Source organism: Phascolarctos cinereus, unplaced genomic scaffold (genome assembly GCF_003287225.1).
Source record: "Phascolarctos cinereus isolate Bilbo 61053 unplaced genomic scaffold, phaCin_HiC Scaffold_3;HRSCAF=262, whole genome shotgun sequence".
Taxonomy (NCBI): Eukaryota; Metazoa; Chordata; class Mammalia; order Diprotodontia; family Phascolarctidae; genus Phascolarctos; species Phascolarctos cinereus.
The window spans coordinates 71,518,492-71,546,247 of NW_027555736.1; the positions used below are offsets into that span (position 1 = coordinate 71,518,492).

Sequence of the window (27,756 nt, forward strand, 5' to 3'; positions counted from 1 at the left end):
GATAAGGACTATTTTCTTTGCTGTCAGCCCGGCACACAGAAGGTAATTAACAAGTGCTTGTTCATTAAGTTATTCTTAGATCTCATCTTTTGAGCTCTTGGGAGTAGAGAAGGCATTACAGTTAGGTGACCTAGGGTTGGTGATTAGCAGGGTGGGAACAGCAAAAAGACAAAAGGGAAAAGGATTTTGAAGGCAAAGGTCCTAAAGTCAGATCTGCGTGATCAAAAGGATGAAGGCAGGAAGGTCTCCAGCATTTTGGGTGGACACTCTGTGACTAACTTTTGGGAGAACACAGAGAAGAATCACACAGTATGAAAAGGTATGGATGGGATGCCATCTGCATCATTGATGGGAACTCTGAAATGGATAGGACCACAAATATATTTGAATATTTGAGAGTATGTATACAAAGGGAAACAAAGTAGAAATTTGGCAAGGGGTTGGTCTAGACATACCTCCCAAATTAAATTCTATAGTTTTTTTTAAAAGAACAGTTATAGTTTGTTTTTTGTATTTATTTTATTTTTCAATTACATGTAAATGAAAAATTTAAACTTTTTTTGTTTGACCCAAGAGCACCTTTCTATGCATCTCACTTCTCATTTTCAGACTTACTATAGGAAATTGCTATTGGGGACACACTACCAGTATCACTAAAAAAAAAACCCTGGTATTTCTTTTTTAAAATTAATGTTTTTTTTTCACATAACAAGCCTTAGTTTTCTTTTCCTTCCCCTCACCCCACCCAAAGGAAGAAATAGGGAAAGGAAGGAAAAAAGAAAAGGAAAGAATGAAAGAAGAAAATAAAAGCTTTGTTACAAACATACCAAGTCAAGCAAATCAAATTCCTATATTGATTGGCCATGTCCAAAAATATGGGCCACATTGCCTCTCTGTCATTGGTCCTCTGGAATTGTGGTCGGTCATTACACTGATCAGAGCTCTCAAATCTTTCAAGAAAAGTTGCTTTTCTTTACAAAGCTGTTGTTATCGAATACATTGTTCTGGTTCTGCTTGTTTACTTCACCTTTGCATCAGTTCATACAGGTCCATCCAGTTTTCTCAGAACCTGTCCATTTCCTCATTTCTGATGCCATTCCTATGCCATCATTTCCCAGCTATTCCTGAACTGATGGACACCCCCTTATTTTGCCACTTGCTGTAAGTATCTGTCCATACGAGGACCTTTTCTCTTTCTTTGACCTCTTAGGGGTTTCTGGCCTGGGTCAGGGAGGATGTGCAGTTTAGTCATTTGGGGGCAGAGGTCCAAACTACTCTCCAGAATGACTGACCGACTGTGTACTGGACAGTGGCTGACATATCTCTACTGTTTTAAAGTTTCAAAGTACTTTACACAGACCTCACATTTGTGACTCACAGCCTAGTGAAGAATCCTTTATACGGATGATGATCCTCTCGGTTCACGAGTGAGGAAACACCCTGTGCTGAAGTTGGCCAACACTTATTAAGCACCTACTGTGGGGGGGGGGGCGGGGGCATTGAGCTGAAGATCACTGGGGATGGGAAGGCTGGACCACAAGCGCGGGACAGGGCTGGGGCAGGCTCGGCCAGTGGGAGGGGAGGTGACCTGTCCCCACCTCCCGCCCCTCGCTGGTTTCCAGGCCGGGGGGAGCGCGGTGAGGGGCGGTGTCAGGGGGCTCGCTCGCCCGGCCTCGGTGGCCTGACGGGCCCGGGCTGCAAGCTCCGCCTCGTGGGCTGGCATGCCACGGACGTGCGGGGCCTGCGGCTCGGGGCAGCTCTCGTCCCCACGCTGGGATGCCCTCCCCGCATCTGCTCAAACTCGGAGAAGGCAGCCTTGACTTTCAGGCTCCTGAGCTGACTCAGCTTCGCGGGCTTGCCCCGGGGCCGCGGCCCGGACCGACACCCCGCTCTGACTCGCGGACCTCCGGAGGAGGGTACCTCGGACCCCGGTCACCAGGGGCCGCCGGGGGTAAGTGGGAGCGGCACCAGGGGGGGCGCCGAGGAGAGCTAGGGTCAGCAGGAGGACCAGCGCGCGGGGGCGGGGAGTGGGGCTGGGGACGATGGAGAGGTCACCGAGAGGGACCCAGCGCACTGGGCCGGGGAGGGGAGAGGGGGCGATGTGGCAGGGCGTGCACGGGGCAGGACTGGGACTGCTCGAGCTGGGGTGGGGAGATGAGCGCGCTCAGCGGCCAGGCGGGGGCGAGCGCGCGCAGCACCCGGAGCGGGAGGAAACGCTCGGGGCGTCGGACTAAGGGTGGGGGGGAGCGCGCGGGGGGCGTCAGACAGGTCGGGGGAGGGGAACGCGCGGCGCGTCAGACAGGGGTGGGGGAGCGCGCGCAGCAGCGGAGGCGGGGAGCAGCGGGCGCCGGGGCGCGCGCTCGCGGTGTCCTGGGGCTGAGGGGCCGCGGAGGTAGGCTGGGGCTCCGTGGGGCGGAAGGCCGGACGGGAGGCGGGGCCGCCGCCGGGGTCGGGCCGGATTGACTCACTCCGGGCGTTCAGCTTCCGAGGGGGCGGAGGTGGCTCACCGAGGGGCAGAAGGCGGACGGGTCACGGCCGAGCGCAGGTCAGGGCCGGAGCCGGGGCCGGGGCCGGGGCGGGGCCGCGCCCTGGGAATGAATTCCGCTGCTGGGTGGGCGACGAAGAGGAGGGGGTGGGACAGGCCGGGAGGATGTCCCGAGAAGAGCGGGCTGCCCTCGGAGGCCCCGCGTGCACTCGCCGCCTTCGGCCGCTGCCCTTCCCACGCCACGGGGCCGACGGCTCGTCCCGCGGTCCCCACCCCCGAGTCAGTACGTAGCCATCTAGTTGTCATAACCGACATTCCTGGGGCGTCCCGCTGGGCTCCGCGCGCCGCCTTAGCTCATTTGAACCAACGGCCCTGCGAAGTAGGGTCCCCATTTTATTATTCCCATTTTGCAGATGAGGAAACTGAGGCTGAGATAGGGTAAGTGTTTTGTCGTGCTAGACGTCCCAAACGCTCTTCAGCCCCTCCCCCCAATTTCTTTATGAGAAGTTGGAAGAGAAAGGAACGTTGAAAGGTCGCCTTGAAGTTGGTGAGAGATGGGGGTCAGTGATTTAGGAAACAGGTATACGACCAATCTGGCTGGAGTCTCAGGTTTGGTCCCCATGGTGTGATAGTCATAGGAATGCTTATAACAGTTGCAACAGGTTCTCAGGTCCATAAGGCATCAACTTCCCGAAACACACGGAGCCTCAAGCATTGGAAGGTAAGTTTGGAGATCAGACGAGTCGTTTGTAATAGGGGAGTAAGTAAACCGGAGCCGGAGAAGAGAAGGGCGAAATCACAACGGAGGCAGAGAGGCATCAGAGACAACTGATCTTTAGGAACTTTTTTCTTTATTCCCATTTTCCTCTGGAGACATTGAAGCTTGGGGAAAGGAAGTGTTGTCCAAGATGACCCAAGTCAGTTACAGAGCCAGCCAAGAATAGAAACCAGGATGACTGACTCCAAAGCCAGGGCAGTATCTGTTAGACCTTATCATGTGAATCTCCAGGGACAGCCTATTTAATGGTGCTCTATATCACCGTTTCTTACATAGTTAACCCTGATTTTGATTAGGAAAACAATCTTAAGGGGCAGGAACTCCTCCTTGAAATAGTACACTTTATAATATTGATCACATTATATGCCATTCAAATTCTGGCTGAAAAATAACTCCCTTAATAGGGGAGTAGTCACTTTAAATGAAACTAGGTCACGTGGTAAAAACATCTACCTTCTTAGACCATCAATTTTCCTCCTCTCCTAATTGTACATTACATCCTGTTTCCTGTATGTACCCGTAGGAAAAAATATGATTTCATACTTAGATACTCTTTTACACTATAAAATTGTCATTCTGTATTTATGGTCAGTTTTGCTTGTTACAATTTAAACTCTAGTATTAGAAAAAAATTTTTTAAGGTCTGAACTAAAATGATTCTAAGAATAGGTATACATTGGCTAAAAGTTTTTCTTAATAATTAGTAATTTCTTTGGGACTATAACTTGGAACCGCCTACACTTGGAGTTTAGGAATTCTCTAATTTGCTCTCTGTGTAGCTGAATTATAGAGGACATTAATGAGATTAGGGTTTATTCATATCAGTTTGTCTGCAGACTAATAGCTAGAAGGGAATGTGGATGTCATCTAGTCCAACCTCATTTTATAGATAAGAAGACAGTTCTAGAAAAAATCAGTGTCTTCTGAGACAAGTGTTTTCAGCCACATATGAACCTTCCAAGATTGTTCTGAGTTAATTAAAAAAAAATCTTCATAATGACCTGAACTGAGGAAGTAGGCAAGTCACATTGCCTCTCTGGCCCAAAGTTTCCCTATCTGTAAATTAAACTAGATTATTTTAAGTCCCTTCCTCTAAAATTCTATGATTCTCTTAAATAAGTGATGTAGGTAACTTTTTAAAAGTGCTGTTGTGATTACAGAAGTATAATTGCACTTTTTACTACAGCAAAATGGATATGAAAACGTTTTGTCTCGTTTGCTCTGTGTATGATATACAACTGTGGTGTCAAACTCAAGTAGAAATCGATTGTGCATAGGGATTCTTGCAGCAGCATATTGTTCTAGAAAAGCACATATTAACATCTGTGTTCTATTGTATTTTTATTTATTTTGTTAAATATTTCCTATTTACATTTTAATCTAGTTTGGGCCCCAGCAAGCAGTGTTTGACAACTCTGATGTACATAATAGTGCATGACTGGAATGCTATGCAGTGCAATGCAACAAAAGATGTCTTCTGTGATGTACTTGAGGAACTTTGGCTCAGAGGAGAAGTGATCAAAGTGTCTAAATGAGCCACTAGTAGTTAATTCTTTGTAGTATATGCAAATCTATCTATTATATAAATATAGTCTTATAAGCTCCACTACCCACTTGCCATATGTGTACCTGTTCTCATTTTCATTTCTTCTTTTTATGGAAGCATAACTATAGTACAGTTCTCACACAGAGGAAATAGAATGGCAGTTCCCTCATTTGCTTTCATATATCTGAAGCTGAGGAACAAGGTGTTGAGCCTCTAACCCTTGTAGGTGACTCAGGTGCTCTTCTCTGTGTGTTTTCTGTCATTTTTCCTGTGAGATCTAACCCTTGTCTCGATTTGGAAAGTTTTTACAAGGAAATCATGAAGTTTCTGCTTCAACCCACTAGACCCCACCCTTAAAAAAATGTTTATTGTGCTCTTTAAGGATAACAGAATTAGATTCTCTTCTGTCTTTAGTATCTGTACAATTCCACAATAGCAAATAGTTCATTCATTCAACAAATATTTATTAGGAGCCTAATACAATATGCAAGACACTGGGAGACAGAAAATAGAGGATTTCTGACTTCAAGGAATTTATACACAAAGTAGATGCAGATGTTTAAGTGCTGACATTTTACTGTACCTGTTGAGATATATCACAGAGTATCCTCTTGAGATTTGGCATTACATCACTGGTTCTGAAATTATTACTTTGATATTTCATTGATTGATGATTTCCCTTTCGCTATAGATCACATCTCCGGCGCTTATTTGATTGCTTCATTAGTTGCTTTGAGGGAGAATATCATCTGGTGGCCAGCTTTCTGGTGATGAATTTTATCCAGGCTGGCAGTGATGTGAAACCAGTTGGGGGTGAGGGGATAACCAACCTGCTAACACCATAAAAGAAGGGTGTCTCATATGGAGACTGTATGAGATAGTTGTCATTCCCTGATACTCTGTGCTCAATCATTCATCAAACATTTGTTAAGCACCTACTACCTGTTTAATGTTTGAGGCCCTGGGGATATAAATTAGAAAGTGAGACATCTGGCCCCTGCTCTCCAGGTAGTTCTAGCAGGCCTGGGTGAGGGAGGAGAGCATTCTAGGTATGGGGAATGGCAGCCTGTGGAAGAGGCCTTTTGTCTGGGAAACAGCAAGCAGGCAGTAGGCCTCTTGGGCTGCAGTGTGGAATATATGAAGGGGAATAGGAGATCATCCTGGAAAGATAGGCTAGAACCAGGTTGTTAGAGGGCTTTCAGTGCCAAACAGGAGTTTGTGTTGCTTCCAAAGTAGCATTTTCCTGATTTCTTCCATTCTGGTCTCTTAAAAGCTTTGGAACACTGTTCTGGCCTTCGTTTCACAATCCCTGACTAGTGTTCAGGATTAGATACCGAGGTGAGCATTTGACTTGACCTAGGCATGACATTCTTTTTATCCTTTTAAATCATGGCTTAGACTGTGCCTGTCCTACCAACCCAGGTGAGTTCTTTCCTCCTCTGCTCCTTAATTGCTCCTAATCATAGGTTTCCTTTTGGCACATTCACTCAGGTAGTAGAGAATCTAAGAATCTTTCCTCCCTTCATTTTACCCTTCAACCCTAGATAGTGGTGGAGCCCTGCTAAAGGGCCTCATGATGGGACTTAGCGCTCCAGCTCCAGACTGCTGTACTCTGGCAGCATCTGGATCAAGTTTAAGTAGAACTACTTAACTAAACCCAGTAGTCAAATTGTTTTTTTTGTGTGTGTGTTTTTAAAGCTCTCCCTTGTTTTTATACCCCCTGTATTTCCAAATACAGCCTTCTCACACCTTTCTCCAGCAATCCATCTGTCAGAACAAAGAATTAAATAAAGAAAGGCGGGAGTGGGGGTGGGGTGGGGGGAGAGGAGGAGAAGCAGTTCAGGTAAACCAGCCAGCATAGAAACTGAATATGGTACCATGTGCAATATCCCATGGGTCCCTATCCCTGCACAGAGGGAGAGGTGCATTTTTTTTTTATCTTTTCTCTAGGGCCAAGCTTCTTAGTCATTAACATTATGGTGTTCAGTTTTGGACTTTGGTTCTTTCTAATAACAACAATAATTAGCATTTATATAGGGCCTACTACGTGCCAGGCACTGTACCAAGAACTTTACAGAGATCTCATTTGATCCTCACAACGTTAGGAGGTAGGTGCTATTATTATCCTTGAGGAAACTGAAGGAAGTAGAGGTTAAATGACTTGCTCAGGATCACAAAGCTAGTTAAGTGTCCAAGACTGGATTGGAACTCAGGTTTTCCTGATTCTAGGCCCAGCATTCTATCCATTGTGGCACCTAGCTGTCCGAGCTTTTTACATTGTATATATTGGCTTCCTGGTTTTGCTTATTTAACTCTGGATCAGTTGAATAACATATGTAAAGTGTTTTGCAAACCTTAAAAATCTATAAGTACGGGCTGTTGTTGTATGCCTTCCCATATTTCTCTGAATTCTTCATTTTCATTTTTTTTTTATAACACAGTAATTACATTCATGCATCCTGGTTTGTTTAGCCATATGCCACTTAGCAACTATATTGTTTCCAGTTTTTTAATACTACAAAAAGTGTGGTCGTGAGTATTTGGGTGTATATAGGGCCTTTATGATTTTGACCTTGTAGTGTATATCTAACAGTAGGATCTCTGGGTGAACTTATTCTTAATGAAGAGATGAGTAAGGATAGGAGAAGGAGCAGTTGTATTTGGTGGGCTTTGGGTTTTAACCATTAGTCCTTTAATCTCTCTTCTCTATCTGGATATTTGTCTTCTTTTCAGACTTCTCTCAATACCAGAAGACACCTTAAAAGAAGAGACAGACCTGTTCTGAATTGGACAAACTGAACCATTTCTCCTTTTCTTACTAGGCGCTGTCATTTCCCTCTGCTACCACCCTCTTTTTTGTTTTTTGTTTTCTTTTTTTAAAATTAATTAATTTATTTTTGGTTTTTAATATTCACTTCCATAAGCTTTTGAATTTTAAATTTTCTCCCCTTTCCCTCCTCTGTCCCCAAAATGGTATGCAATCTGACGTAGACACTACATATATATCCTATTAAACATATTTTCACATTAGTTATGTTGTAAAGAAGAATTAGAACCAATAGGAGGAACTACAAAGAAAGAAGAAACAAAACAAAACAAAAGGAAATAAAAGAGCAAATAGTATGCATGCAATCTCCATAGTTTTTTCTCTGGATGTGAATAGCATTTTCCATCATGTGACTTTTGGAGATGTCTTAAATCCTTGCATTGCTGAGAAGAGCTCAGTCTGTCAAAGTTAGTCATTGCACAGTATGGCTGTTACTATGTACAATGTTCTCCTCGTTCTGCTCACTTCATTCAGCATCAATTCATACAAGTCTTTCCAGGTTTTTCTGAAGTCTGCTTGCTCATCATTTCTTGTAGCACAATAGTATTCAATTACATTCATATACCACAGCTCTTTCAGCCATTCCCCGGTTGATGGGCATCTGCTCAATTTCTAATTCTTTGCCACCACAGAAAGAGCTGCTGTAAATATTTTTGTACATGTGGGTCCTTTTCCCATTTTTATGATCTCTTTGGGATATAACCCTAGAAGTGGTATTGCTGGGTCAAATTTGGGGTATACACATTTTTATAGCCCTTTGGGCAAAGTTCTAAATTGCTCTCCATAGTGGTTGGATCAGTTCACAACTCCACCAGCAATGTGTTAGTGTTCCAGTTTTCCCACATCTTCACCAGCATTTATCATTTTCCTGTTTTGTCGTGTTAGCTACCTCGGAGTTGTTTCGACTTACATTTAGAGCATTTTTTTTAGTATGCCTATAGATAGCTTTAATTTCTTCATCTGAAAACTGCCTGTTCATATCCTTTGACCATTTATCGATTGGGGAATGACTTGTGTTCTTATAAATTTGACTTGGTTCTCCATATATTTTAGAAATAAGGCCCTTATCAGAGATACTGGTTGTACAAATTCTTTCCCAGTTTTTTTCTTCTCTCCTAATCTTGGTTACATTGGCTTTGTGCAAAAACTTTTCAATTTAATATAATCAAAATTATCCATTTTGCATTTTATAATGTTCTCTATCTCCTGTTTGGTCATAAATTCTTCTGTTCTCCATAAATCTGACAGGTAAACTATTCCTTGCTCTTCCAGTTTGCTTATGGTATCAGCCTTTATATCTAAATCGTGTACACATTTTGACTTTATTTTGGCATATGGTGTAAGATTTTGGTCTATGCCTAGTTTCTGCTGCTGTACTCTTTTTCAGTTTTTCCAGCAGTTTTTGTCAAATAGTGAATTCTTATCCCAGAAGCTGAGGTCTTTGGATTTATCAGCAGTAGATTACGATAGTCATTGCCTATTGTGTCTTGTGTACCTAACCTATTCCACTGATCCACCACTCTATTTCTTAGCCAGTTTTGACGATTGCTGCTTTATAATACAATTTAAGATATGGTATGGTGAGGCCACCTTTCCTAGCATTTCTTTTCATTAGTTCCCTTGATATCTTGGACCTTTTGTTCTTCCAGATGAATTTTGTTATTGCTTTTTCTAGCTCTATAAAATAATTTTTGATATTTTTATTGGTATGGCATTGAATAAGTAAATTAGCTTAAGTAGAATTGTCATTTTTAGTATTTTTAGCCTACCCATGAGCAACTGATGTTTTTCCAGTTATTTAGATCTGACTTTATTTGTGTGAAAAGTGTTTTGTAATTGTGTTTATATAGTTCCTGGGTTTGTTTTGGCAGGTAGACTCCTAAATATTTTATAATATCTACAGTAACTTTAAATGGAATTTCTCTTTCTGTCTCTTGTTGTTGGGCTTTATTGGTAAACCCCTCTTTTTTCTTACAATAAAATCCTGATTCAAGGTGTCTTTTCTCTCTGAGAAATCTGAATTCATTTAAGGTATGTTATAAACTCTTCTTGAGCTTTACATTACTTTTTCATTTTTCAGAGAGGCTTTAATCTTGCTTTTATACCATAGTTAAATTGCTAATCCAGGTTAGTCTGAAGATTTCTCAAAATCTAATGAGGCTCTGTTTATGAGGCTCTGGGTCTGGAGAAGGAATGAAATAGATCAGAGTTTTTAGTCTTTTTAAATTTGTTTTTGCATTCTTACATTCTGTCCTTATAGTTTAGTATGCTTGAGGGGTTGGGGAAGAGGGAGACTTGAACTATAGTTAAAGGGCTGTCATGTGGAAGAAGGACTGCTTATTATTATTCTGCTTATTTCCATCCTTCCATTACCTCAGGCTCACAACCTAGGAGTCCTGAGCTCCTCACTATCTCTTAAATACTCCCCCCCCCCATATCCAAGCTGTTGCCAAGGCCTTTCAGTTTCACCTTTGCAACATCTCTCAGATAATCCCCTTCTCTCCTCTGACACTACCACCACTCTGTGCAGGTCCTCATCATTTCACACCTTGATTATTGCAATAGCCTGCTGGTGGGTATACCTGCCTCAGGCCTGGCCCCTCTCTAGTCCTTACTCCACTCAGCCACCAAAGTGATTTTTCTAAAGTATAGGTCTGACCTTGTCACCTCCTTACTCAGTAAATACCAGTGGCTCCCTGTCACTTCCAAGATGAAATAGAAAATTCTGTTTGGCATTCAAAGCCCTTCATAAACTGCCTCTCAATTTCTAGACATCTCATCCCTTACACCTTCCCCCTCCTATTCATCCTCGTGTACTCTTTGATTCTGTGACATTGGCCTCCTTGCTGGTCCTTGAACAAGTCACTCCATCTCTTCCTCTAGGAATTTTCACTGGCTGACTCTGATGCCTGGAATGCTCTGCCCTCCCATCTCTATTTCATGTTGTCTTCTCAATCAGACTGTGAGCTCCTTGAGAAAAAGGGGCTGTCTTTTAGCTTTCTTTGTATCTCTATCACTTAGCACAGTGCCTGGTACATAGTAAGCACTTAATAAATGTTTATTGAATTGACTGCCTGACATGTTACTATTTTTTCTGTGAAGTAAAGTTTCAGGCAGAGTAGCTGAAACATAGTAATTGTTCTTTGGAATTCAGTGCTTCTGACTACCAAGTGCTGAGGGCATGTGACCAAGTACAGACAGCCGAGTGTGTTACCTGGAGCGCCATTGAACCTTGCTGAACTTCAGTCTCTTCTTCTGTAAGATAAGGTCATTGGATTAATTTCTCTCAAACATCCTGTGCAAAATTAAGATATCCTTAGAGTGTGGATAGAGCACTGCATTCAAAAGACTCAAAATACAAAGTTATAATTTAAAATGGGGAAAGATGCCAGTTCATTGGGAACCCAACTCTAGCTGGCTCATTCTGAGGTGAATACTTTATTTGCCAAGTGGAGAAAGCTGACAGCCAAAGGTAAGTCTGGTTTAGTATATAAACTGATTTGCAAAATCTTAGGGAAAAAGAGGATAGAAGATGGAACAGTATAAAGAAGAGAGAAACAGTGGAGGGTAAAACCATGGAGAGAAACTTTGTCAAGATGTCAAGAGGCTTAAATAGATGCCCAAGGGCATTGAAGGATGAAATGGAAGAAAAATGGAAGATATCTGCAAAGATTTTTTTGAATAAACTTTTTCTTACAAAGACATCATAGAAGCAAGGAAACCCATTCTGAAGGTGACACAGTTATGATGGCATTGCAGGATCAACTTGTAAGATATTTGAGAGGGAAAAGAGCATTTTATGGCTATGGAAAAAAATCTCAGATTTTATTAATATCCCCATATCATTAACTTTTGACCTATAGACCTACTTTCCCATTTATATGAAGTGAGATATAATTTTATGAAAACAATCTGCGTATATATTGACAATGTCCTTGATTAGAGTATTAGTAGATAAGACAGGATTTTTCAAGTGATATTCCGCAGCTGACTTTTTTTTAATTCAGAAGAGTGTTTAATTGTTAAATTCAGCCTTATAATCACATCATTACAAAATTATGCTGGTGGCACATCATAACTAGCCTCCAAAATAGGTAGCTGCATTATGGTTCACATATTATATAATATGTCTGCAGACTTTAAATTCAGTCGATTTTAAAAGTCAATCCTGAGGTACAACTTGGTTTAAACCAGATATAAAACAGCTCAACAGGAGGCCACCCTTTCTAACTGAACTCTAGGTTGTTTGAGTATTTGACATTGAAAGATCACTCATACTATAAAATGGAATGATATTCTTTGCTCAGGATTAACGTACAACAAAACACAATGAAATGCCTTTCAATTATTGAAAAACAGTATTTTAATTGTTTGTTTACCACTTGGAAAATTAGGGAACTTAAATTGGAGATGCCTACTTTTTTAATTTAAGTGGACCTTCTTCAGCCCTTGCCTTTGGACAGGCTGAGGCATATTGGTTTATAAATGGGATTTTGCAAATTAATGGCAAATTTTTTCGCTCCATGCCCTGGGCGTCTCTGGGCAAGTCACTTAACCTTTGTCTGCCTCAGTTTCCTGAACTATAAAATGGGTTAAAGTCATCTGAGACTAGACTTTCCCCATTAATGATGCTAATAAATCCAAAAACATTTATATTGAGGAGGAGAGGACTGCTTTTGATAAAAATAGTTGAACTTGACTAACTCAATTGAATGCTAAGCCTAATCATATCTTTTAAAAGAAACAGAAAGGTGTGAGAAATTGGTTGTTGCTGCAATTTTAACAAAACATGAAAAAATAATCATTTAAACATAGGCTTCCCTAATCTACATAATTCCTTTTTTAGGATGACTAAACAGAATTTTTAAACAATGATTCATAATTATAGTTCTCTGGTTGACTTAAAGAGGGTGGAGTCATAGTATGTGATAAAAAATAATCTCATAAGAAACTTTTTTGGTAACAAGGCAAAAGATAAGTATTATTTATTGGTAGCTTTTTTGAAATGATGCTGTCAAGTCTGTGTTTTTTACTTTGCTAATGAAGGTGGAGATGATTTTTGTTCCAGGGATATACTTGGGATTTTCCACGTAGTCTATCAGTGCATCATTTCCCAAGATCCTGCTTCTGCTTTTGCTTTTTTTGGCATTTTATAAGAGAACGCTGGAGTCTGACCAGTCTTTTGACCAGAGTCCACTCAGATTAGGTCTAGGCTTGTGTTTTCCTTCCAGTTTGGTGGTGAAATGGATTGAGTGCGGGGCCTGAAGTCAGGGAGACCTGAGTTCAAATGTGGCCTTGTTTACCAGGTGTGTGATCTTGGGCAAGTCACCTAACCTCCTCAGTTTCCTGAACTATAAAATGGAGATAATAACACCTACCTCATAGGGTTGTTAAGAGAAAATGAGATAATATTTACTAAAGTGCTTAACACAGTGCCTGACACATAGTAGGGCTTATTAAATGCTTATTCTCTCCTTCCTTTTCCCCCTTTTTGACTCTACATCATATATACTTCCGAACAAAAATCTTCTTGTCCTCAGTATCACCCATTGTGAATTCAGCTCACTCTGCACACCTGCTGCTTGCTTGCCACCTCTTTACCATCATGCATTTATTTATTTTTTCAAAATAACATTTTATTTTTCCTCAATTACGTGTAAAAACAGTTTTTAGCATTTGGTTTTTTTTTAAATTTTGAGTTCCAAATTCTCTCTTTCTTTTCTTCTCTCCTCCCCTTCCCTCCCCTGTTGAGAAGGCAAGCAGTTTGGTGTAGTTTATACATGTGCAGTCATGTAAAACATTTACATATTAGTCACCATTACACATTTAACTGAAAGATGTGGAGAATACAAGAACCTGCTGTGCTTATTGCTTGTTGACAATAAAAAAAGAATTTAATTTGGTACAGCAAAATGCCACTTTAAAGACTTCATTCTGAGAAGATATTTTCACATTCACACATCAGAATTATCCATGATTCCTTGAAAAATAGAATGAAGATAACTTTTTCAAGGACTCCCTGATCATAAACATCTGGTGGGTCATAAAATGGGGAGATGTTGCTCATCCGGTGTTTGCCACTGTGATGGAAGAAATCCAGCTCCAAGTCCAAGTTGAAGGGGATTTTTTGGGAGGTCCTCCAGATGCTTCTGTCTGTGGATGTCCTTGTGCTGGTTGTCTCAAGCCCTGGAACACTGAAGAATCTTGTGACTGTCTGTTTAATGCTCTAACGTCACATGTAGGACAGTAGATTGGATACATGACCAGCTAGGTAGAAGCAACGTTCTTTACACCAGTACTTCAGTTTGCTTTCCTTCTCCTCATCACTTAGAGTTTATTTCCTTTTCATCCTTAAGAAAATATGTACAAGGAGTAAAGATAAGTTTATAGCTTATTCTCCAGTTTCTGTGCAGCTGTAATTAGCCAAACTAAATACATTTAACATTTTTATTCTGACTCAAATTGATGCATTTTTTTTTCAATGAAAGAGCGTTGACAAGAAAGTGAATGGTAAAATTTATTCCCTATTTTCCTAAGCATATTATGCTGCTTGATGAGTAGTGGAAAGTGACAAAGTCACTGGTTATCACTCATGTCTGTAATGAGTACCAGCACTGTAAAATTAGCAAAAATGAACTTCTGAGGCAGGTAAAAGAAGGGGAATGTATTTAACCTAATGAAAGTAGTGTCTTTGTTCTCTCTGTGACAGCTGAAGCCTTACCTTGGCTAGCCTTGGAGTTATATCCAGCATTTGCCCCAGCCCCTCCCCTCAAGTGTGCCTTTTCCTGAAAATAATGTAACTGTGCTGCTGATGGGCACGTGGGAGGGAGTGGGGGATTAAAAGAGAAAGGCTACTGCTGACATTTTGGCCAGAGGTTCTGGGCCCAGCACAAACTCTGCATTGTCTTTATTAGGTTATTCTCTTATGATAAATGATCCTGCTCTATCAGCAGAAAAAGTTGCAAAGGATGTGCCTTATTGTGCTCAACTCCCTATCCCCATACCCCCTTTCTGTCCCTTTCATGGAGTCCAACAATTCTACCGTCCCCAGCTATAGAAGAACCTTTCTGCTTCTCTGCCATTTCTGAACAGTGAGTGTTCCTGAGTCTGACTCATGGCTCTTCTTACAAGTCACAAGTTATAGAAATGGAGGGGGAAAGAAAGCTCACTGTGCAGGAAAGTTGGTGTAATGTCAGCAGGCATTTGCTAAGGACCTATAGTGTTCTAGACACATGTTAGATGTTGAGGGAGGGGTTCAAATTTCACTTACTACCTATGTGACCTGGGGCAAGTCATTTAACTTTTCTGGAACTTATTTTTCATCTATAAATTAAGGAGAAGGAAAACATATGATCTTGAAGGTTCCTTCTAGCTCTGCTGTGATTATTTGAACCATATTACTTGTATGTTTTATCCATCTTCTCCATCAATGAGAATGGGCTTCAAACTGACCCCAGGATGACATGGTTCTTTTCTCCCCAAAGTGCAAAATAGTTCCTTTCATTGCTTTCTGTAGCTGAATTAGACTTCTAAAAGATATGAGTAGATAAACACCCACATCTTTATTATAGCTTTCTTTAATAGTAATTTTGAATCTATTTTAGGTAAAGTCTCTTTATTTTGAAAAAGACTCATTTTGCTGTATACTTCCTATCTTTCCTGTCTAGCCTGAAAACACCATTTTTCTTTACCTCTCCTCTCTAAGCTCATCTCTATATTTTCACCAGGTTCATGGATTTCTGTACAGGTATATAGAAACATATCTTCATGCAAGGTAATACCAGCTTGGTGGTACAGTGGATGAGTACCAGGCCTGGAGTCATGAGGCCCTGGGCTCAGACACTTAGTAGCTGTGTGACCCTGGGCAAGTCACTTAACCCTGCTTGCCTCAGTTTCCTGATCTGTAAAATGAGCTGGAGAAGGAAATGACAAACCATTCTAGTATCTTTGTCAAGAAAACCCCAAATAGAGTTACAGAGAATTGGACATGACAGAAACAACTCAACAACAAATGTCCTTCTGTTACGATATTCTAGTCATGACTTCTGTCGGGTCTCAGTGCTGGTATGTGGTAGGTGATTAATAAATGCTTGCTACTTTTTTCTGTCTCCCTTTTTCCTTTGGTATTACCTTCCCTCTGCTTTAAAAAAAAAGGTTTAGCTTGGATTAAAGTGGGGGTGGGGGAACAGTATAACAGGTTGAGGGACTGTCATGTTGAAGAGGGACTGGAGTTACTCTGCTTCTTGCCATCCTCCCAGTCCTTCAGGCTCCCAACCTAGGAGTCTTCCTTGACTGCTTACTCTTTCCCATCCTCCTGTATTCCAAGCTATTGCTGAGGCCTGTTGATTTCCCCTCTGCAAAATCTGTTCACTTCTCTGACGTTGTAACCACGCTAGTGCGGATCCCCATCTCTTTATGCCTAGGCCATTGCAGTAGCTTGCTGGAGGAGTCTGCCTGTCTCAAGTATTTCTCCCATTCCACTCTATATCTCCCTTTCAGCCTAAACTCCAATGGCCCAAAAAAGGTGAGAGTTTGTATACTGAGGTTTCAAAAACAAATTTTTTTTCTCTTAATATGAATTTATTTATTTTTTAGTTTTCAATATTCACTTCCACAAGTTTTTGAGTTCCAAATTTCTCACCCCTCCCCCCACCCCAAGATGGCATGCATTCTAAATACCCCTTCCCCTGGTCTGCCTTCTCTTCTCTCTCTCCCCCCTCCCTTCTCTTATCCCCTTCCCCTTCTATTTTCCTGTAGAGCAGGATAGACTTCTGTACCCCATTTCCTGTATTTCTTATTTCCCAGTTGCATGTGAAAACATTTTTTTTTAAAACATGTGTTTTTAAAACTTTGAGTTCCAAATTTTCTCCCTTCCTCCCTCCCCCACCCATCCTCATTGAAAAGGCAAGCAACTCAATATAGGTTGTACATGTGCAGTTATGCAAAACACTTCCTTAGTAGACATGTTGTAAAAAACTAACTCTATTTCCCTTAATCCTGTCCTGCCCTCCCATTTATTCTGTTCTTTCTTTTGACCCTGTCCCTCCTCATAAGTATTTGCTTCTGATTACCCTTTTTCCCAATCTGCCCTCCTCTCTGTCACCCCCCTGCTCTCTTGTCCCCTTCTCCCCCTATTTTCCTGTAGGGTAAGATAGATTTCCATACCCAATTGAATGTGTATGTTATTCTCTCCTTAAGCCAAATCCTATGAGAATAAGATTCCCTCATTCCCTCTCACCTTCCCCGTTTCCCCTCCACTGTGAGACTTTTCTGTTTTTTTTTTGTGAGATAATTTACCCCCTTCTACCTCTCCCTTTCTTCTCCGAGTGTCATCCTCTCTCATCCCTTAATTTTATTCTCCAGATATCACCCCTTAATCTTCAACTCACCCTGTGCCCTCTGTCTATCTATATATACATACATAGAATTTTTTTCCTTCAACTACCCTAATACTGACAAAGTTCTCATGAGTTACAAATATCATCTTTCTATGCAGGAATGTAAACAGTTCAATCTTAATAAGTCTCTTATGATTTCTCTTTCCTGAAAACAAAGTTTCTTTTTGGAGAATTTATATTCTTCTGTATTATTCTTCAGCTGTCGAAGTGATCTACCCTCACCACAGGTATGACCTTAGCACACTCCAACTCAGTAAACTCGAGTTGTGCCCTATTACTTCTAGAATTAAGTATAAATCTTCTTTTGGGCATTCAGATTTCTTCATAAACTGACCCCTCCCCCCCTTTTACACCTTAGTCTTCCTCAGGTACTCTACAATGCAGTGACGCTGGCCTCCCTATTGTTCTCTGGCTGGGATAAGACATTCCATCTCTTGGCTCTGGACATTTTCACTGGCTGTCCCCCATACCTGCAATGCTCTGCTTCCTCATCTCCTTCTCCTGACCTCCTTCAAGTCCCAGATAAAATCCCACCACCTACAGCAAGCCCTTCCCAATCCTCAATAACAGTGCCTTCCCTCTGTTGATTATTTCCTATTTATTCTGATGATAGCATGTTTGTACGTAGTTATTTGCATGTTGTCTTCTTCATTAAATTGTGAGCTTTTCTAGAGGAGGGACTATCTTTCCCTTTCTTTGTATTCTTGGTGCTTAGCATAATGCCTGTCACATAGTTGGCATTTAATAAATGCTTATTTGATTGACACAGTAAACCCTTAATGCTTTCTGGATTCAGCAATACAGACAGTTCCAAATCCACTTAGTTGTACTGTTATCTAGCCTTCATCTCTCCATCTTTCCATGTTATATGTTCTACCCTGAGAATGCCTCATTTTTTTTCATATCAGTGATGTAAGTAAAAATTAGAACTGATAGGAGGAACCACCAGAAAGACGAAGCAAAACTCAACAGAAGAGGAAAAAAATAGCAAATAGTATGCTTCGATCTGCATTCAAATTTCGTAGTTCTTTCTATGGATGTGGATAGCATTTTTCATCACAAGGCCTTTGGAGATGTCTTAGATCCTTGTATTACTGCAAAGGGTTAAGTTTATCAATATTAGTCATCACATAACATGGCTGTTATTGGGTACAACATTCTTTTGTTCTACTCACTTCACTCAGCATCAGACCATACAAGTCTTTCCAGGTTTTTCTGAAGTCAACCTGTTCATCATTTCTTATAGCACAATAATATTCCATTACATTCATATACCACAACTTGCCCAGCCATTCTCCAGTTGATGGGCATCCTCTCAATTTCCAATTCTTTGCCACCACAAAAAGAGCTGCTATGAATATTTTTGTACATGTGAGTCCTTTTCCCATTTGTATGATCTCTGGGATATAGCCCTAGAAGTGCTGTTGCTGGGTCAAAGGGTATGCACATTTTTATAGTCCTTTTAGCATAGTTCCAAATTGCTCTCCAAAATGGTTGGATCATTTCACAACTCTACCAACAATGCTTTAGTGTTCCAATTTCCCACATCTTCTCCAACATTTATCATGTTTCTGTTTTGTCATGTTGGCCAATCTGATAGGTGTGATGTGGTACCTCAGAGTTGTTTTGATTTGCACTTCTGCAATCAATAGCGACTTAGACCATTTTTTCATATGACTATAGATGGCTTTAATTTCTTCATCTGAGAATGCCTGTTCATATCCTTTGACCGTTTATCAATTGGGGAATGACTTGTGTTGTTATAAATTTGACTTAATTCTTTATATATTATATGAGGCCCTTATCAGAAAGATTGGTTGTAAAAATTCTTTCCCAATTTTCTACCTTCCTTCTAATCTTAGTTGCATTGGCTTTGCTTGTGCAAAAACTTTTCAATTTAATGTAATCAAAGTTATCCATTTTGCTTTTCGTAATGTTCTCTATCTCCTGTTTGATCATGAATTCTTCTGTTCTCCATAGATCTGACAGGTAAACTATTTCTTGCTCTCCCAGTTTGCTTATAGTATCAGCCTTTATATTTAAATCATTAACTCATTTTGACTTTATTTTGGTACATGGTTTGAGATTTTGATCTATGCCTAGTTTCTGCCATACTCTTCCAGTTTTCCAAGTAGTTTTTGTCAAAGAGTGGGTTCTTATCCCAGAAACTGGGGTCTTTGGGTTTATCAAATAATAGATTACTATAGTCATTGACTACTGTGTCTTGCATACTTAACCTATTCCACTGATCCACCCCCCTATTTCTTAGCCAGTACCAAGCAGTTTTGATGATTGCTGCTTTATAATACAATTTAAGATCTGGAATGGCTAGGCCACCTTCCCCTGCATTTCTTTTCATTAGTTCCCTTGATATTCTGGACCTTTTGTTTTCCAAATGAATGTTATTATTTTTTCTAACTCTACAAATAATTTTTTGATAGTTTGATTGGTATGGCACTGAATAAGTAAATTAGCTTAGGTAGATTGTCATTTTTTTATATTAGCTCAGCCTACCCATGAGCAACTGATGTTTTTCCAATTATTTATGATCTGATATTTGTGAAAAGTGTTTTGTAATTGTGTTCATATAGTTCCTGGGTTTGTTTTGGGAGGTAGACTCCTAAATATTTTATAATGTCTACAGTAACTTTAAATGGGATTTCTCTTTCTACCTCTTGCTGTTGGGCTTTGTTAGTAAGATATAGAAATGCCAATGATTTATATGGGTTTATTTTATAGCCTGCAGCTTTGCTAAAGTTGTTATTTCAAGTAGTTTTTTACTTGATTCTCTAGGATTCTCTAAGTATATCATCATGTCATCTGCAAAGAGTGATAGCTTTGTTTCTTCTTTGCCTATTCTGCCTTCAATTTTTTTTCTTCTCTTATTGCTAAAGCTAAGTTTCCAGTACAATATTGAATAACAGTGGTGATAATGGACATCCTTGTTTCACCCCAATCTTATTGGAAATGCTTCTAGCTGTCCCCATTACATATGATGCTTGCTGAAGGTTTAGGTAGATTGCTATTTATTATTTTAAGGAAGACTCCATTTATACCTATGCTTTCTAGTGTTTTTAATAGGAATGGGTGTTGTATTTTGTCAAAAGCTTTTTCTGCATCTATTGAGATGATCATTCTGTTGGTTTTGTGTTGATATGCTCAATATGCTGATAGTTTTCCTAATATTGAACCAACCCTGCATTCCTGGTATAAATCCTACCTGGTCATAGTGTATTATTCTTATGATAAGTTGCTGTAATCTATTTGCTAATATTTTGTTTAAAATTTTTGCATCTATATTCATTAGAGAAATTGGTCTATAATTTTCTTTCTCTATTTTGACTCTTCCTGGTTTAGGTATCACACCATATTTGTATCATAAAAAGAATTTGGTAAGACTTCTTCTTTACCTATTTTCCCAGATAGTCTATATAGTATTGGAATTAATTGTTCTTTAAATATTTGATAGAATTCGCATGTAAATCCATCTGGCCCTGGAGATTTTTTCCTAGGGAGTTCATCAATGGCTTGTTCAATTTCTTTTTCTGAGATGGGGTTATTTAAGTATTTTACTTCCTCTTCTGTTAATCTGGGCAATTTTTTTTTTGTAAATATGTATCCATTTCACTAAGATTGTCAAATTTGTTGGCATATAGTTGGGCAAAATAATTCCTAATTATTGTTTTAATTTCCTCTTCCTTGGTGGTAGCCCCTTTTCATTCTTGAGTAATTTGGTTTCCTTCTTTCTTTTTTTTAATTAAATTAAGCTGGTTTTTTCATAAAACCAGCTCTTAGTTTGATTTATTAGTTCATTAGTTTTCTTAATTTCAATTTTATTAATTTTTCCTTTGGTTTTCAATATTTCTAATTTGGTGTTTTTGAGGATTTTTAATTTGTTCTTTTTCTAGTTTTTTTAGTTGTATGCCCAATTCATTAATCTCCTCTTTTTCTTTTATTTATGTAAGCATTTAGAGATATAAAACTTCCCCTAAGAACTGCTTTCGCTGCATCCCATAAGTTTTGGTATGTTGTCTCATTATTGTCATTCTCTTGAATGAAATTATTGATTGTTTCTATGATTTGTTGTTTGACCCAATCATTTTTTAGGATTAGATTATTTAGTTTCCAATTATTTTTTAGTCTATCTTTCCATGGCCCTTTATTACATATAATTTTTATTGCATCATGATCTGAAAAGGATGCATTTAATATTTCTGCCTTTCTGCATTGGATTGTGAGGTTTTTATGCCCTAGTACATGGTCAATTTTTGTGTATGTGCCATGTACTCCGAGAAAAAAGTATATTCCTTTCTATCCCCATTCAGTTTTCTCCAGAGGTCTATCATACCTAACTTTTCTAATGTTCTATTCACCTCCTTAACTTCTTTCTTGTTTATTTTGTGGTTAGATTTATCTAGTTCACAGAGGGGGAGGTTGAGGTCCCCCACTAGTATAGTTTTGCTGTCTATTTCTTCCTGTAACTCCCTGAACTTCTCTAAGAATTTGGATGCTATACCATTTGGTGCATATAATATTACTTCATTGTCTATGGTGCCTTTTAGCAGGATGTAGTTTCCTTCCTTATCTCTTTTGATTAGATCTATTTTTGCTTTTGCTTTGTCTGAGATCAGGATTGCTACCCCTGCTTTTTTTACTTCAGCTGAAGCATAATATATTCTGCTCCAGCCTTTTACCTTTACCCTGTATGTGTCACTCTTTTTCAGATGTGTTTCCTGTAAACAACATATTGTAGGATTGTGGTTTTTAATCCATTCTGCTGCTTCCATTTCATGGGAGAGTTCATCCCATTCACATTCATAGTTATGATTACTATCTGTGTCTTTTTCTCTATCCTTTTTCCCCCTGTTTATACTTTTCTTTCTCCTTTTTCCTCACTAGTGTTTGGCTTTTGACCACTGACTCTCTCAGTCCCTCCTCCCTTCTATTAGCCCTTTCCCTTTTCTTCTCCTTTACCCTTACTGCTTCTTCCCTCCCTTCTTTCCCCCTCCCTTTTCTTTCCCCTTTTCCCTCCTACTATAGGGCAAGTTAGATTTCTATACCTAACTGATTATGTTATGCCCTTCTTGAGCCAAATCTGATGACAGTTACTAAGGTTCAAACAATGCTCATCTCCCCCTTCTTTCCCTCTGCTGTAATAGGATTTTGTGTCTTTTCCTGTAATGTAATTTACCCTTGTCTGCCTCCTCCTTTCTCAGTACATTTTCTAAGATCAGATTAATCCACTTATTTGGATCCATTTAACCCACTTGATTAGATTTTTTTTATCATTACATCAAAGTCAACTTCTATCCATACCCTTTATGTATAGTCCTTTAACATGGTGTAATAACAATACATTTCTCAAGGATTGCAAGTGTCATCTTCCCTTGTAGGGATGTAAACAGTTTGCCCTTATTAACAACGTATTGTATCTTTCTGTCCCATTTGCCTCAGTCATATCTGAGAAACCAGAGTATTAGAGAAGCTTTTCATATTCTTTTTACTTTCTCCCCGGGAGACAAGTTTGTACTTGTGAATGTAATTGGTTACCTCAGGGATAAAAAGAAACATGGTATCTGCTTGTCAGATCACTGCAATAGGTCTTTTGGTATCCTTAACTCATGGAAAAAACTTCCCTTGTTCACTACCATAAAAATTGCCTATTTCTGTATGTCTTCACACATCTTCCTATGTGTAAAAGCATGCTATTTATTATGCTACACTTCTGAATTTCACTTTAATTTGCGTATGCTATAAGAAATATATTCAATATAGACCTGAAAATTTGATATGTAGTATAATTTGTCTAGTTAAATTTATGTGCAGCTAAATTGCTTAGCTCAGACACTTCTAGTGTATTCACTTATGACTCAGAAATTTAAACCTCACCTGTAATTTGAAATGCATTCAAGATATATTACATGAAAAAAACCAGATATATTACATGTACATTTCTGGGCACCCCTGATCTTTTTCCCCCTCATGGGAATCTTAGTTTCATCCATTTGGAAATTTAGCTCATTAATGAAATTTTTTTAAGGCTATATAAACCCTGCAGCTCATTGTTAAGAGAAAGTGTGTCGGGTAGGCCCTGTGTTTGTTTCCTGGGTTAATTGAGCCAATCGCTTTAAATATGAAAAGACTTAGATTAAGTATAACCCATTCATGGGTGATTATGGGTAGAGGTTAAATTTCATCAGAACCGTATCTGTATTTCTTTTTTTTTTTTGGTTAGGCAGTGGGGTTAAGTGACTTGCCCAGTGTCACACAGCTAGTAAGTGTTATGTGTCTGAGGCCAGGATTTGAACTCAGATCCTCCTGACTCCAAGGCCAGAGCTCTATCCACTACACCACCTAGCTGCCCTCATATTTTTATTTCAACCATGTGAATCCTCCTCCCATACTGAATCATCTTTCTCTATTCTCCTTCCAGAGAACACAAAGTTCCTTAGGGGAAAAAAATGGGAGAGCAGATGGGGAGCAGAGTAGAACCTGGTATGAACGCTATGAAATCATGTTAGCACAAGCAAGAGAAGATTATGTTTTCTTTTAAAAAAAATTGTCCCTTAGATTAGGATCCATAAAAGTTTCATACCCTAAGATTCACCATTATCATTTTACATATTTTAAATTCCATCTCTAGAGAAGTAGTGCCCTTCACAGACAGCCTTCGCAGAAGCCAACCTAGGCCTTTGTCTTCTACCATGTTTAGAGGAAGCTTCAGAAAACATGCTCAGACACTGGTCGAGGGTCACTTTGGTCTCCCCACTTAGCATATGTTTGACATAAGCAAAGCATGTTGTCATATGAACTGCAAAAGCTGATGAATCCCAAGTACTTCTTTTATTGAGGTCATTTTCCCCAGTCTTCCTAATGTAGTCACAGTAGGAACATAAAGAAGCTTTTCTCCACAGTTCAACTAAATGAAATTGTGTTAGGTAGAGTTTAAACCTAGATCAGGAGAGAGAACTGGGGATAGAAGGGAAATACTGTTGGAAAACAAACAATGAATATTAGTTGGCTGGACAGGATGGTCCAAGGCCTGCTGGTCTATGTGAGGAGGACTTTATTGAGATGAGTAAAACTTTTGCTGTTCCTGTACAGCCAATTCCGTATGTAATTACCTGGCAAAGACAGTGAACTTCTGTCCAGAATGAACTCCAGTAACATGAACTAGAGGAGGAAATATTATTTTCCTTGCTTCTCTTATTTCCTTCCAGAACCAGATTTAGCCTTTATTTCCTGACATTTCCTATCATTCTCTTACATTAGGAGGGGGGAATGCTTCCATCAGGCCAAAACTCCAAGGGCCTAAAGAAGGTGAGAGTTTTTTTACCAAGGTTGCAAAAAAAAATTTCTTTTGGAGAGTTTATTTTCTACCGCAGTGTTTTGATAAATAAATAAAATGTTGGTTGGTCAAATATTCATTGATCTCTCTTGACTGGAGGTGCTTATGCTTGTAAGGGTTTGAGAGAACACATAGAAAGATGGTGTAGGATTTTACACTGACTTATTTGGGAGGTATAAATATAGGTAACACGAAAAGCAAAGAAGGAAGAAAGTAAATAAGCTTATACCCAAGGAAGAGGTAAGAAAATTTACCTCCCTCTTTTACACAGAACTGGTGATGGATGGGTGGGTGTCTTTGCATATACCATCAGACTCAGCTGATCGTGCTGTTAGTTTTGTTGAATGCCTTTTTTTTCTTTTTAACTTTTGATACAAGGGATGATTTCTAGGGAGGGAGAGAATTTGAAAATGAAGATTATGTAAAAACAAAAATGTATTTTTTACTTGATCAGTGATTTTATTAGCATAGGGAACTCCAGATTTTAACAAAAAACAAACAGTGTACGTCAGTGTAGTTTGGCCTCGAGTGTACGGTTTTAGAAAGTTGCTTAGGCACTGAAAAGTGATACCTATAATGTGTCACAGGCAGCACCTGAAGGCTGATCTTCCTGTTTCTTTTGTCTAGCTTATGGGGCATACCTTTTGTAAAAGATGTCTATAAAATTTTTAAATAATTTAAAAAGAAATAGTCTAGCTGGCAGTTACTTAACAAAGAATAGAAAGACTCTTTCTGAAATTTTTGTTTGGTGGCCTAGATTACTTTCTCACTTCAGATGTCGAGAAAAGGTATTGCCATTATTCTCTGAAGGAATAAATATTTAAGGTGTTTGTACTTTGTGATATATTCCTAATAGCAAGAATGAGTCAGCCTTTTAAAATGAGAATCACATTCTGATTTCAGTAAATTTTGCAAGAATGGCATAGCTAGAAACTGAAGTTTCTTTTTTTTTTTTTAGTCGGTTGGGATTAAGTGAATTGCCTAAGTTCAAGTTCACGCAGCTAGTGTCAAGTGTTTGGCCTGAGGTCATATTTGAACTCAGGTCCTCCTGACGTCAGGGCCAGTGCTCTATCCACTGTGCCACCTAGCTGCCTCTGAAGTTTCTTTGATATATTACTTAAACTGCATTTTGGGAGTTACACCTACTAGCCAGCCAACAGGAGCTACTTCACATTGAATTGAGTGCTTTTGAAAGGAAAGGACTGAATGAGTTAAATGGCTGTGATTGGTGGAGGAGGGAAGGTTGTAGACTAATAAGTACTCTGGAACTAGGTTCACTCTTATAATTTCTGGAGAAGAATCTCCTACAACCCTTTTATTCTTTGTTTTGCACTAAATGACCATTGTCACACTTAAATTAGTTTTCATTTAGTAGTGACTGTTTAATTTAACTAAGATACCTTATCAATAGAGATTAATTCTCCAGCTCATAGATTACACCTTCCCTAGGTTTCCCAGAAAGCATCAGCTCCCTCTGACATCCACAGTGTCCCTATCAGTACTAGTCTTCTTTCTCAGATGAGTCTTAAGGTAGGAAAAAAGAAAAGTAGCTTTGCCATTAACAACAATAACAGCAGCAACATGGAGCTGTTCTAGAGGCTGCAAGTGATGCTAAGAATCACTGGTTTTTTGACTTACAGATGACACATCCAAAGTTTTGCTCTACAGAAAAGTAGCCAGTACAGTATTCTGTTTGACTTGCCTGTGAAAGGAAGGATTTGACACCAACCTTGGGTTTTTTTTTTATTTTATTACTAAATAAGTACTTATTTAGCACCTCATATGTGCCTCAGGCAGTGTGTGCTGGATGCTAGGGATAAAAGTTTAAAAAATGAAATGATAAGTTCAAATCCAGCCTCAGACACATGCACTTTCTAGCTGTGTGACCCTGGGCAAGTCACTTAACCCCCATTGCCTCACCAAAAAAAGACAAAAAAGAAAAAGAAATTATTTAATCTCTGCTTACAAAGAACTTACATTCTAAAGGGGGAGGAAACAAGCATATGAATAAATACATACAGTATAAATATAAAATGAATGACTACCACTAGATAAAAGGTAATTTTAGAGGGAGAAAGAACATTAGTGTTAAGGACCATAAAAGTCAGAAGATGATATCTGAATTGCATCGTAATGGAAGAAAGGGACTCTGAAGCTAAGGTAAAGAGGGAGAATATTTTATACTTGAGGGAAAACCAGTAAGGTCAGAGTTGGGAAAAGAGCTAGTTTGGATGGCTAGCAGCCAAAGAGAGAAGAAGGAATAATGTTCAGTGATAGAACGGTAGCAGGCTTTGTAGGATTTTAAAAACCCAACAGCAGTGTTTGTGTATGTCTTATCTTAAAGGCAATAAGAAGCCACTAGAATAGATTGAGTAAGGGGTTTCATGGTCAGATATGCCTGTAGGGAGAATTGCTTTGGTAATCCTAGTAGTAGTAGCCCCAATGTGAAACTCAAATAGAACTGGGGCCATTAAACCATCCATCAGGATCTCTTCTGGTTGAATATTGACTTGGAAAACTACATATTAACATTATCTGTGTTCTGTTGTATTTTTTTTTTAAATATTTGCCAATTGGATTTTAATCTTGCTTGGGAGTATTGTGGATCAGTGTGTCCTAGGGGCAGTGTATTTGACACCTCTCATGTATAGGATAGACTGAAGTGGTGGGAGACTTGTGGCAGGGAGTAATATATGACAGTTGATTGGATTTGTGGGAATGAAGGAGAGTAAGGAGGCCAGGATAATGCTAAGATTATTAACCTGAGGCACTGGAAGGATAGTGGTATCTTCAACAGAAATAGGGAAGCTTTGAATTGGGGAGAATTTGGGGGAAAGATAGAGTTCAGTTTTGGAGATGTTAACTTTGGGATATCTTTTCTAATAATACAAATTTGATAGGTAGTTAGAAGATATAGAACATTGCCTTAATAAATGCTTGTTGAGTTCTGATGGATGGATGGTTTGATATAGACCATGAAAAGCTTCTCCTGGCAGAGAGGTGAAAGCCTTGAAGAACAACAGGAATAATCTGAGAACTGTTAGTAAACAAAGATTTTTTCTCCTTCAAGGAGTTTTCTTAACCCCTCTCCCCACATGAACATAATTGCAAACAATAAAAAATGTATTTATGAATAATGTAAGATCAATTTTCATCATATACCATTGCCTCATCTCAATTCCTTCCAGCAACATATTGGCAAGACCTTGCATGACATGTCTTGTGTTAGATTCCTCCATGTTCCAAAACGCGAAAGGAATGTCTATGTTTAGAAAAACACCAAGGAAGAAATAGAATAAAGGGAGTATGTGAAAGAGTTATGTCTCAGTCCAGCCAGGCCAAGCTGTACGTTTTAGAAGCGTGTGAGGTTGAAA

The 27,756-nt window shown here is 39.4% G+C and overlaps 1 protein-coding gene across 4 annotated transcripts in view; it reads left to right on the plus strand.

The window, feature by feature from the left end:
* Positions 1-1,602: 1,602 nt before the first annotated feature.
* DNMBP (dynamin binding protein) overlaps positions 1,603-27,756 on the plus strand; it is a 110,262-nt gene continuing 84,108 nt past the window's right edge. The window contains exon 1 of one of the 4 annotated variants that reach the window (XM_020996791.2): positions 1,603-1,951. The gene's annotated coding sequence lies outside the window, so the exon portion shown is untranslated. Of the gene's footprint in view, positions 1,952-2,315; positions 2,393-2,439; positions 2,546-2,623; positions 2,924-27,756 lie in introns of those variants that run through there. The other 3 variants (XM_020996792.2, XM_020996790.2, XM_078150927.1) reach the window with 3 other exon arrangements.